This window comes from Cimex lectularius, unplaced genomic scaffold (assembly GCF_000648675.2).
Source record: "Cimex lectularius strain Harlan isolate CLEC.00 unplaced genomic scaffold, Clec_2.1 scaffold99, whole genome shotgun sequence".
NCBI classification, from domain to species: domain Eukaryota; kingdom Metazoa; phylum Arthropoda; class Insecta; order Hemiptera; family Cimicidae; genus Cimex; species Cimex lectularius.
In genome coordinates, this window is record NW_019392713.1 from 815,716 (window position 1) to 829,492 (window position 13,777).

Consider the following 13,777-nt stretch of genomic DNA (forward strand, 5'->3'; position numbering starts at 1 on the left):
GCCATTGCCATTGCCACCAACAAAATAGGTCTTATAAGAGATTTAAGAAAACAGTTTTCACGTAAATTTCAAGTTAAAAAAGGGATTGAAAAATCGTGTAAAATTAAACATAAGGTACATACAATTAGTACAGAATTTCATAAAATCATGAATCCCCTGTTTCTAGAAACGCTAAAAAGCGAGTATCTCAACATGATACCCACTTTTAAGGGCGAGCCTGAAGTGTTAGCAAGGTTCATTGGTATTTCTCAAAAATTAGTTGACAAATTTTATATACTGACGAATCCGGGAGATTTTCAAAATGAGTATTTATTAGCAAGTATCAATTCGAAAATTCAGGGACCGGCAGCGGAAATAGTCTTCAACTCAGGCGCAGGTAGTTGGCCTGAAATAAAAAATGCATTGTTAACCTGTTACTCAGACAAGAGGGACATTTACACCCTAGTCCTTGAACTTTAAATTTCTTCTAGAATTACAAACTAACGAGAGTCCGTTTCAATTTCTTGAAAAGATTCAAAAACTTTTAAATTTACAAATTAGTTATCTCAATAATGTAATGCTGGACGATGCTGACACTCCGGGTGAGTTCTGTAGGAAATTAGGTTTAAGGATTTTATTAAAGGGATTAAGAGAACCCATGAGTTCTCTTTTTCAAGCTAGAAACCCCTCAGATCTTAATGATGTGCTCAATATGCTTACTAATGATTTTCAGCACCGATCCACTCGTGACTCCGAACAGTATAGACACTTTAAAATAGAATCCTTGTGTATAGTTATAGTTTATATTGAATAAACGTTATTTTTAAAAAATTAGTTTCTTACATCGAAACCATAACTTATATATATATATAAGTTACGTCTCCGTTTTAATAACGAGACTTCTTTTAAACAATACTTATCTCAGTGCTTAGGAATGTGTGGACTCAACAATTGCCCCTTCTTTCAATTGTTCCCATTAGATAAGCTTCTTATTCGTAGTTAGTTACAGGACAGTTAACGGACAGTAAAGATCCGAATATTTAATTGTTATAGAATAATCTGTACCGTGCATAGGAAAGTTATTCTCTGTAACCATTGGGTGTTATTTGGCAATAAAGATTCTTTTTTTAAAAAGTCTTTCGTCTAAATCTCGCACATAACTTATATATGTGGTAAATGAAAGGGCAGTCGGGGGACACCCTCAAGACTAAACCCGCAAGACTTGAGAGTCTTGCAGAAGTGTAGGTATTTATGTATAAACCAAAGTCGATAAATCTGGTTTTCCTTTTTCCGTTTATTGTACTGTAAAGGTATTTTATTTTATTTTTTATTGTTAAGTTCAAGTTGTATGTTAAGAGTTATAGTTTAAAATAATTAGTAAAACTGTACAATGTAGAGTATTTTATTGTAAATATATACTCTTAGTAGTTGTAGTAAGATGTCAGAGTGGGTTTTGAGACCAAATGTTGTGTCATCAATGAATAAATCGTTCATTAATTCTTTCATTCATTCTGTCTTTCTCTTTCTCTCTCATTCTTTTTTCTCTCTGGCATCTACTATCTCGCTATCTATCTGACGACTATCGATCTATTTACTTACATATGAATTTATTTAATCAGTTACCCTTTCACGTACTTTATCGCTTGCTTGCTCTCATTCCTCTCCCTTTCACACTTTGACCATTAATTTCTCGCTTTTCCCTACTTTTCCAGTTTATTTCTCATTCTATCACTCTCACACTTCCTCCTCCTCCCCTCTCTTTCTTTCTTTTCATTAGTGATCAATATTGCTTCATTAAAGTGATAAGTTGAAACTTTAATGGATCACTTTGTAAGTGAAAATTTGCAAGGATTTTCGTTTTTTACAGAACGATTTTTCATTGAAAAATTTATGATTTTTTTATGAAACGAGATCTGTATAGTGTCTTTTTTAGAAAGCCAGACAGAATTTCTCTTGAACAAATGACGCTATCAAAATATACTCTTTAATATTCTTAGTCTAGTTTCACATTTTTATCTTTTTTATAGAAAAATTTGAATGGGTACCTCAGACCCAGTTCAACTTAAAAATTTTCAAGTACGACTTGATTTATCAGTTTGAAGGATTCGTTACGCGGAAAACAATGGTACAATCGTATTTTAAATAATTGGTCAAAAAATGACTAAACTATTGTAACAAATTTGAAAAAACGCATTTCGCTTGTTTCGATGTTAATTCTAATTATTTACTTTTTCACTAAAGTAAATATTAATTGCTTTTATTGTTTACATTCTACATTGTCAAACTCGCATTATGAGAGCAAATCTTAATTCCTGGAAATAAATAAATTTTACAATAGTAACTATTCGTTACATTCAGTATTCAAAATGAACCGAAGAGCAAATTTTTCCTATCAACAGCGAGTTGATATGTACGACTGCTTTATTGATATTGGTGTTGTTGCGCGTCGTTTAATCGAGTTGTACTCCCAGAAATTTCCTGATCGCTCTAGAATAAACCACAAGAAAACGGCAGCGTAATTTTGACGAAGATCCGTATATTTTACTTTATACCTTGCATGTTTTTTTTCTTCAGGAATGGCATCTATTTTCGAGTCCGATAGTTACTCTCATTTTTGACTTCGTCTGGAAAACAAAAAATTTCAACCACTCATTGAAAAAGCAAAACGTGTTCTTCTTCCATTTGCCACAACTTACCTAATAGAATCCGGATTTTGTTTCTATACAGCCGTCAAAGCTAGATACCAAAGCTGTCTAGATGCAGAACCTGACATCCGTTTCCAGCTATCAAAAATTAAACGCAACATATCCAAATTGTGTAGGCTAAAACAACCTCACTCTTCCCATTAATTCATTAATTATTAACGTTCAAATTACTACTTTGAAATTGGCTCGAGTTTTATATTCATATTGATTCTGTTATGTCCAATTTGATGTTTGTGTTCTGGATTTTGTAAATAATGTAAATATGTCAATCTAAAGTTTGTTTTCAAAGTGATATCCCTCTCCATTACCTAATTGGACTAGGTAATGATAATTTATAAAATTTTAGGTGACTGAATATACTATAAGTATCTAATTTTAAATACTTGATGCGAGGGGTCCGCCCTGGTTTGCTCTGTGAAAGGGGTCCGCTGGCCAAAAAGTTCGGGTAGCTCCAGTATAAGGAAAGGGCGGTTCTATCGCTAATCAGGGGAAACCTTGTAGACTAAACCAGCAAGACTTCAGAGTTGTGCAGAAGTGTAGGTATTTATATACACTGCCAATCAAATAAAAACCGACCTCCTGTCTTTTGCACGAAAATCGTCCTGTTCAGCATAAAATTTTCTAAAAAAATGAGCCCTAGAGCAGGTCTGTGATTTAAGAGGCTGAGAAAATATGCATTTCCAAATTTGGCCATTTTTTTGTGCAAAAACCAGTGGTCGATTTGGTTTTTATGGGCAGTGTATAAATCTAAGTCGGTGTATGGGGTTTTGTATTCTAAGAACTAAAAAAGCGCATTTGTAAGTATGTCGAGTTCAAATGCAGGGCCGCTGGATTCGAACCCGGGACCTTTACCTTACAGTGATGAGCGCCGTGTCAACGCCTAAACCGTTGCGTCCACCGACGTCCCTAAGAATTATTCTATATTCTAAGAAGTATTCTATGAAAGGAGAAATAACAAAAATGTGTAAAACGTCAATGTTAGTGTAAGTGGAAGACGGCGCGGCGGCCGAATAATCTCTCAATATTCGCTTGCTTTTCTCTAAGCGACAAGAGATGAGTCGGCGTAAGCGCGTCGCTACTTATTCTTGTGTAGGGGAAGGTAAGGTTATAGAATTTAATAAACCAGAGAGTATATTTATTAACATTTATTCTACACAATTCCGTCTCTTAACTGTACCCAAACAACAGAATCTTAATTAATCTAAAAGTCAGCCACAATCTAAATCTGGGGTGAGTCTATTAACAAAGGGATTACCCCAAGCGACGCTCGCCACGATTAGTGTTCAAAGCATCTGGTCTTTTCTCTCGACCGTCGACTTGGCTCGGTGGTCCAGGACGGCTGGTCCTCGCTGGCTCTGGCTGGCTGAGTTCCCTTGTTGAGTCTCAGACGGAATGTTGCTGCTCCTTTTTCGGATAGACTCCTGGACTTGGCTGTTCACTGCCTGGGGGTGAGACCCTGATCTTCTCTGCCTGGGGTGAGTCTCTGGTTTTGACTGACTTTTGATTTCCCAGTCATCCCTTTTATACCAGGTTCTCTACCGGAGTAGTGGAAAGTAAATTCAAAAGTCGGGGGAGTTCCCACGCCGCGGTTGGACCGGCGAAGACGGGTTTCGCGCACATGGTTGACGCGACTCCAATTTACGATATCCCAAGTGGCTACATATTTTTGACCGTGTGACAACCCTTCAGAGCTAAATAGATAGACGATAGTTATTTATTTGATCGATTGTCCAACTATTGCTACTTTAAGTTCTCCAGGTACGTGGGGAAAAGGACGTGGTTCCAGCCTGGGTCTGCTACACCCTTCGACGTTCTTATATATCTGTCCAACTGGGTAATTATTTCAAAGTTATGTTTGCCAGATTTGAGGAGGACGTCACGTCGTTCCCTTCTGGGAGATCGCCCCTTCAGATTTACAACCTTTGTTCCCCCTTCCATCGTTTATCCTACTTTTTTCTTATTTTAACAACTAAAACTTATCCCTAAGACGGGGACCGGTTTCCATTAGTAAATGGAATAACGGATTTAATTTTTTCTTAACAAAAAAAATTAAAGGATAAAAATTGCAATTTTAAAAAAAATCCAGCAACCAATTTATTTCTCACAGTTTATAAAGTTGACTTTCTGAAAAAAATTATGAACCAAAATTTTTGAAAAATTCAAAACCAAAACAGTTATAAATGTCTAATAATAGTAATAATCAACGACCACAATCTTGGACGAACGATGCAACCATTGCAAAAAGGGTTAAGTAATCGAATTCCTCGATGAATGAGAACTCACTTGTGTGCTAGGAGTACAGAACAGAATCCCAAACCATAATTAAACAACCAATCAAACAAAACTACAATATTTATGTAATAAATAAAAATAAAATTAGACAAACTTTATTTAATTTTTTTATAAGAAATATACACATTATTAATATAAAGTGAATGGTATAAACGAAGACTATGATTTTTGTGGTTTTCCTTATTCCTCGGACTTTCGTCCAACTCGTAAATTGAATAGCGAGAAAAATAATTGATATTAAATTGAACATCGGGTCGCGGTTTGATTTGAGTCGAAAGGGGTTTGGGTGGAAGTGGGTGTCGAGGGGATGGTAGTGGGGTCCCTGGGAGTTCCAGTGTACCGCCGGGGATTGCCGGGAGCTCATGTGACAACCAGCAATGGATTTACCACTCCACAATCCACATGGTAAGTCATTATGAAGTTAATTAAAAAATGTAAAAAAAAGGTTCGGGGTGTCCACAGTGGATCCTTTCTTGCAATGTTACGCCTGAAGAACCTTAGCTTCGGGATGGAGCGAAATCGAAAGGGCTCACGTTGCAACAATCGAAGCCCTATTTTCACTTAAATTGCAAATCACTTGATAATTCTAATTGTATCTTTTGAAAATATTATTCACTTTAAAATATTCTTTTGAAAAAAATTGATTTTTCAAGATCGATCGGGTTCTCTGTGGAACTAGGGAAAAACTTTAACTAATTAATTTGCTAATTAAGTATTCTAGCAAAAAAATCGTCGTAACAGTTTAAAACCAAATAAAAATATTTTGTTTATTGAAGGGATATAATTTTTGCTATTTAATTAAAATTATGTATTTTAAATAAAGAAAAAATACAATTATTTAAAAAAACACAATTTCAATAATCATCAGCTCAGATCATAATGAGAAATACTTTAAAGCTCATATTTCTGCTTACTGTAGGCGTAAAAATGGTGGACTTAATGGGGTTGTGGGAGGAAAAAGAAAAGATCAAAGATTGATCCCGAAAAAGAGCTTTCAAGCCAACTTTTCCAAAACACCAACAGGCGAAGGGAAATTCTTGGAATACTCTTACAAATTAACTGCAGTATTATTTAATTTTCAATTTTTAAAAACCATTTACAGCCAAGCTAAAAAGACCTAGTTCACCATTTATTTAACAAACACGAAAAAGTAGTAAAATGACAGTTTAAAAAAATTAACTTAAAGTTGAATCCATCGTAAAAATGTACCTGAATCAAAAAGTAAAATTTATAAGAAATACATGTTCCTTTATTTTAAAACATATTTATGACCTTTGCCATTTTATCTCCATCTAAGGTTTTTACTTCCAAGCGTTCATTTATTCAACTTTAGACTAGAAAAGTCAGTCATGAAATATCATGATTTCGACAAATCATGTTATTAAAATTCTAAAGGAATACCAATCCATAAAGCTATATAAACATGAATTACTACAATTTAAAAAAACTTTATTTATACGAAATAGAAATATACTAACTGGTTTCTTTTTTATTTAGTATATACATTAAATTTATATTAACTTTACATTCTATACAATAAACTCTAATGTTTATCGAATGTTTTATTAAATAGTTTGCACAACTTTTGCTCTTGGTAAATCCATTATATTTAGTGGTCTGATTGACCAAATTACTTCTTTCAATTAATTAATCTTTTGATGTAAGCTCTTGGTTGAAAAGTTTAAAAGTTTTGCACTTAGTTGGACAACAGGTCATTTTTGCAGTTGGCTAATATCTTAATATATAAAGAAGGTTAGTCATTGATTTTGTTACAAGTTCTATTTTAAATTGAAAAATAATGACGCATGAATATGAATATTCAAGACTGTTCCTTTATAACTTTGGTCAAAGAAAGTAAATATCTTACCATACACGAGGACTAACCGATTTGGCCAGAAACGATGAAATTGAAGCAAAAAGAGACTTAGAAGAAATATGTTCAGGATAATCTTGATGTAAACTTTTCCTTTAATTAAAATATGTATGGGAGTTTTAGTAAGTAAATAAATAATCCAATAAAGACCAATTGTGTAGAATTGTAAACGTTCTTTTTCACCAATAAGGAAAGATATCGGTCTAAAGGTTCAAACCTAGTAAATGTATCAAAAAAATTGATGTCTAGTTTAATAAGAACGCCGTCGGTCTGAAGAAATGATAGAAAAAATCACAAACGGATTAACTAAGGCGAGGATGTGCAATATCTAAAATACTCGCCAGACTTTACACAGCCAGCCGACAGTTTTCAAACAGTTACACGAGGTTTATGACAATATTTTGCAAAATCTCACTGCTTTTGTCGTAAATACCGAAAAATGTTGAAAATATGAAAACAAAAAAAATCTCTAAGATAGAACTTGAAAAAAATAACCAAAAAACTGTATTTCTAAAAGTCATTATAGGAAAATTAAATAATCAGATAATAGCTTAATAATTCTAATGGTTGTTTATTGCAACATAATATTCGCTCGTTTTGGTATGAAAGTATTCATACTTTTTATAATAAAATTTGAGTACTTTCCTGTAAGGGCACTTTAAATTATTCAACGTCATTAAAGATTTAACGAAGTTCGGTCAATAGAAAATTTGCATTTAACATCATCATTTTAATAAGTAGATCCATCGACCACAAAGGATGTACATTTTGAAAGTATTTTCTCGTCGGCGTGTATCAAAAGTTTACCGCCTTTACGATCGACCGTTGTCTGGAAAAAGTCCATACTTTAGAAACCGACCACGTTATTATAACAATATGAAATATTAATGGAGTTTAGAAAAAAAGATTATATGAAATTGTGTAGATGCTGTGTGCAAATCGATGATCACAGTTAACTGTTTGACCATTATTGATTTCAAGGTCTGCCTATTCTCGCTCTGCAGTTCTTTTGAGTAAACATTCCCCTTAAATCTCATCTTCCGAATTTTGATCGCTTTTTCTCGGTAAGTCTGAATTGGTCTTATGGATTAATTTCCTAGAGTGATTTGACTATAGCACTTTGTGTTTGTACGCCGCCGGTATGGGGTCTCCCTTAGATACGGGAGGAGGTGAATGGGCAAACTACATTGGTCATCGCCAGCTTCTTTCTTTGCCTTTTTTTCTTGCTTTCATCGCGTAATAATTACACTAAATTTTTGTTCCGTTTATCCATCAGTCAAGTGATGGTCAGGTCAATTACAACGGTAACCGACTGACTCTCTGTTTTAATTATCCTATTTCTAGCTGCGCTGAACCTCATAAATTAGTCAATTGAGGTTAAAATAACACAAATGGCAAACACAAATACACAGAAACAAAGTAGAACGTTATCGTTTGGTTAGTATTCACAACACCCCCATTAATTGATATTCCCCGGGATAATTGGGGATAAGTCACTCCATTCGCGCTAATAAATTATATTCACATATCACAATTCATTCATACTACCCAAGAGTATTTGATATTCCTTCGAATAATTGGGTATAAATCACTCCATTTGCGCTAATAAATTACATCCACGTGACACTATTCATTCACACTACCGAATAGTACACACTACTTGATGATCCTTCCTCGGAATAATTAGGGATGCGTTACTCTATTCGCGCTAATAAATTACATCCACCCGACACTATTCAGTCCCACTACTCCAGTGTGCTTGATATTCCTCAGAATAATTCACTCCATTTGCCTTAATAAATTACATTCAGCCAATTACAATTCATTCATACTACCCAAGAATACTTGATATTCCTCGGGATTATTGGGGATGAGCTGTGTGATGTATTTCTTTGTTTGAATACATAAAAGTTGTTCGACCAAAGCGGTGTTTATCGATAGCTTGTATGTTAGACACTTTAAATTTACTTTGTGTACAACAAATGACTATTATTATTATTAATGGGACCGTATAATCAACTTTTTAAGAACGATAATATCTAGAACTACAAAAAATTGCTTTAAATTAAATTAATTACAAGTACAAGATGTGATCTTTTTGATTTCCGGATCTGGAAAATCTTCGTTCAAACGGGATACACCAACGGAGGCAGCGCATGTTTTACTTGATTAAAAACGTTTGAAGTTGGTCTGCACTATCACAGAAGGCCATTAAGATAATTTGAGGCTTGAAAGGGAAATGGCCCGGCCCAGAAAAGAGTCATATAAAATTTTATTGCCCATGTTCCACAAATAGTCGTTTGTAGGTGATCTGTTTGCTTTTTCAGACTGGGTTTTAACATTCCGAATTGAGAGGGTACGCTCGGGCAGGCTTTCTCCAGGGTTGGGCATGATGTGCAGAACTAAACACTCATGATTGATGGTACGCCAAACAAAAGTGGCCTTTTATCTTTTCATCTATGATTAACGGACCACTTTTTATCAGAGAAACGAAAGAAATCTTGGAATAAAACCGTAATACATAAATCCATTGCAGTTCGTGGTCCGATTGACCAATTAACATTTTTCAATTAATTAATATTTATGGAAGGTATTGGTTGAGATAAAAAAGTTAGTGACACGAGCAGGATTCGAACCCACGACCTTCGGCTAGGTACGCCGCTACTCTACCACTTGAGCTATCGTGACTTCGAATCACGAACCTTAATTAAGACAGTAAGCCCTATACGAAAGGGCTTAATGTCTAAACACCCTTTGAATGTTCCGTATGTGGGGATCAAAAGGTCGGTATATATTTTTTCAAAATATTTTCAATAAAAAAGCTTTGGCTATGCCCAGATTTGAACCTAGTACTGTTAACTTGGGATATAACGAGTCGACTACAACTCTGTTCAGAAAACACGAACAAAAAGCCTTAAATCTCATATCCAAATGTGCATCAAACTTTCTGTTTTATATTTTTTAAACTCACTCTTCCAAAGTGATGTAAGTGATAAAAGCAATAGGCTTTTTATAAAAGGATTTTTTTAATCCGTATAATCTGATTATCCATATCCCTGATTATGTTCTCTCCCTTTCAAGGCTTTACGGTAAAGTAAGAGAATACATAAATTAAAATGATCATTTATTATCCTTTTCTTAATAATGGCTCGTCGGTGTGAAAAAATGTATCTTAAACCCCCTTTACGTATCAACTCGTTAGTAATTCGAAACAGTAAGAGAAAAAGATATTATGTCTTGAATTTTTAATTATTCAACCAGAATTCTATGGACATTGAATTCCTGGGCGTACATTTAACACATTTAATTTAAAAGACAGTGGGAGCGGAACACGAGCGAGTAATCCAGATGAATTTGTGAGGGTGAGTTCAGATTAGCCTGTCATTCTGCATTTGCCAATTGTCTCCGCTCAATTCCGGCTCGATTTTCCTAAAGATAATTCTTTCTGTATTCAAAGTCAAATGCTGATCCTCTGACGATTTCCATTTCAATGAACATAATCAAAACCGACCATGCTCCTTTTGAACGGTCACCAGGTTTAATTTAACCCAATCAAAACAGGCATTTTATTCTTATTAATTGTCATCCTTCTATACATCACTTCCCTTAAAGTGCACACGGGAATTTATCTAATATAAATAAAAGGGAAGGAATTCGTCTAAAGTGATACTTATTTGCAATAAACTCAAGAAATCTAACCATAAAATATCTCCAATAAGCGAATAAATAATGTAGACAAGAGAAAGAAGGATTTTCATTCTATTACGGTGTAACAATTATTGGGGTATGTAATAGTATAATAAATATCACTCTTCCCGGGCAAGAGATAAAACTGCGTCCACGTATCCCACCTATACCTGGTGGCCATCTTTAACATTCCAACTTGTCTACTAATCCTTTTACCTTACCTTTCCTTTCTAATAACAACCTGTAACTAGTTAATATGAGGACAGCTACTTTCCACCCAGAAAATTCACTTGCTATGAAACAAACAAATAAGGCCGTAAGTTCTGAAGGCCACAATGCACAAGGATCATCCACGGGCTAAGGTTATGGATCCCATTGGTGTTGATGAATCAAGTGGCACCACCCCACGACAAGCAACCACAAGACTGGCAGTTGAAGTACATTCAATAGATTCAACGTCGCCGTCGGCAGCACGAGGGCAGAACAGCTCTCGAAAGAATACGCGATTGATGAATGAAAATATGTCGATGGAAAGGAAAATTACTCATAATTTTGGGTTACCTCAAAAAAGGAAGGTGAGTTTATGGGTGGATCCCCCATAAAAATTTAAAACTATATAGATTAATAAGTAAAGAATGTAAATAAATCGGCCGCTGGCCTGTTGATAATGGAAATTGACAACGGATTGCATGAAACAATGCTGATCCGAATATAGTGTTAGATATTTTTAAATGTATTTAGGTTTGTATTGTGTGTGTATTGTGTGCATATTAATTTACTGGAATGAGTGAATTTTTTAGCGTGAAAAGAAGCGGATGTGTAACCCCGCCCCGAGGAATATCGAGTACTCTGTGGAGTGTATGTGACCAGACTTTTATGTTTGTGGTGATGTATATCCGAGAGGTTAGCATTTTAGAAAACGTCTTAGTTTTCGCAAAGCAGAGAGACGTTCAACCAAATCCGCACAAAAGGTAGATACATTTCAAGGTGTAATATCCGCTTGAGACTTGCTGATATGCCCTGAGGAAAAAATAAAAAAAGAACTTGGGTGATATGGAGTGAGGGTAAGAGAATCAAACGAAGAACTGACCAAAGTTTACGAGATACTGCATCTCTGACTACCTTCGATACCCTAACTTCTAAAGAAGTCAGAGTGATTACTAAAAATTCTCAGTTCGCCCGGATCTCTCGGCTGCTTCAAATGCCTTCGGTTTGGGTATACGACCGTATTCAGACACCACCTTTTGTTGTCTCCTATATATGAAGAAACACTGTTTAGCGACCCCCTCCCCATCAGTATAAATTGCAATGGTTCACATCATCACAAAAGAAAAATTATGAAAGTTTTCACACAGGATGAATAAAATACTAGACACATTAATGAAATCCATTTACACGATGATTGCCTGTGAGTGAAGGAAGAAGAGCGCATGGTGGCGATTTACGTAAAAGATGGATTGTGACCAAAGAGATCCAAATTAATACAAATAACAACGAAGTCGCTGCAGTAAGACTGAAAATACCTAACGAAATAACATTTGATTAATATACAGGGGTATCAAATTCTATATTCCATCATTTTAATTCGAAAACTATAACGCTAGTGATTATTTCAAGAGGAGTAACTTCGAGAAAACAACAAAAATTACAATGAGAGAGGCTACTGACATTTGAAATTTAACTAGACGTAACAAAACATCGAATTGATATTTTTAAGTATAAATATTTACTATTAGATAAGAAAGCTAAAATAAAATGGAAGATAATACCACGGCTCGGTCAAAACAAGTCCATCCACTTTATTGTTTTAAGACTAATTACAAAAAATGTTATAACATTATGAAAAACTAATGCTGATTTTCAGAATTTTCACTCTTTTCACACAAAAAAATCTATCGATTTCAAAAAATGGCAACACAAATATCAAATTCCTGAGCGATTATACTAAGTCTTTGCTAAAAAGCGTTCTCTTAACTTCACAATATTTTAAATTATATTATAAAAGAATTAAGTGAAAATGGTTTATTGATAAATAGCAGGAATTATTAAAATGTTTGTCAAGAGAAATGTATATATGCTTTAACTTTTGTCATGACGTTCTATCATCTTGCGGTTTAATAAAATACCTGAAACGCACAATCAAGAATTAAGTTAATATCTCTTTCTCATACTGAATCTTTTTACAAGCCTTTTTATTTTTTTTTTGTATTATTATTTTTTTAATCGTCCGGGAAATTGTTATTCCTTAATGTGCGGACGTGGATTCACGGTAATAAGGCAGTTTCAGAATACTTTTAATTAATACGCGCCGTATCTGGAATGAACAACTCGCCCAACAGGAAATAAGTCGAACAGGAAAGGAGAACATATGGCAAAAGTGATAAGGTGTGTTAAACTGCTGCCATTACCTCCTATCGCGACTACTCTAAAATTATATCTTGTCTAAGTTTACTACTTTCATGCAATTCTCGAATTATCGGCCGGCTAATAAAAATAAAATACCTGACCTAATTTTACATCGTGTCATCAAATAAATGAAACATCAGAGAAAAAATAACATCGGAACACATTGTCAGTACATCGCAGAAATGTATTATATTTTTTTTTAATTTAAGAAAAACTTAAAACTATACTGTATAAAGCAGTTTATACAGAAATATAATACAAGATTTTGAATTTACTAAAAACATGTTGATATTTTAAACGTATTTGACTTTTCGACAATTTTTAAGCACAGAATTCATGTTTTGTTCATTTTTACTTAGAAAAGCGGCATGTATCAATATCTCACACTGTCATGCATGCTGACGGCATTTGTTAAGCAAAGATGGCCTGATTATACAGGCGTTGCCCATTATAATGCAGAGATCACATATTTTTTTTATGGGAAATCTTATGGAAGCCGCATAAATGTTCCGAGCTCATTTAAATATGATGTGTTGTCCGTCAACATGTACACAGGTTGTCCTTTTTAGATGGCCCGGTTGAGTTTCTCTTGAACCAATGGCGTTATCAGAAAAAAATAAGTTTTAATATTTTTTAGTCTAGTTTCAAATATTTACTTTGGGGGGGGGATTCAACTTCAAAATTTCAAATACGACCCTACACTTCTTGACACATCTTTTAAAAGAGGTTTGTACGATGAAAACAATGGTGAAGTCGGACTTTAAATTAGTCAAAAAATGACAAAGTTGTGGTAAAACGTTTAAACAAAAACATTCATTTGGTTTGCTATTTATTG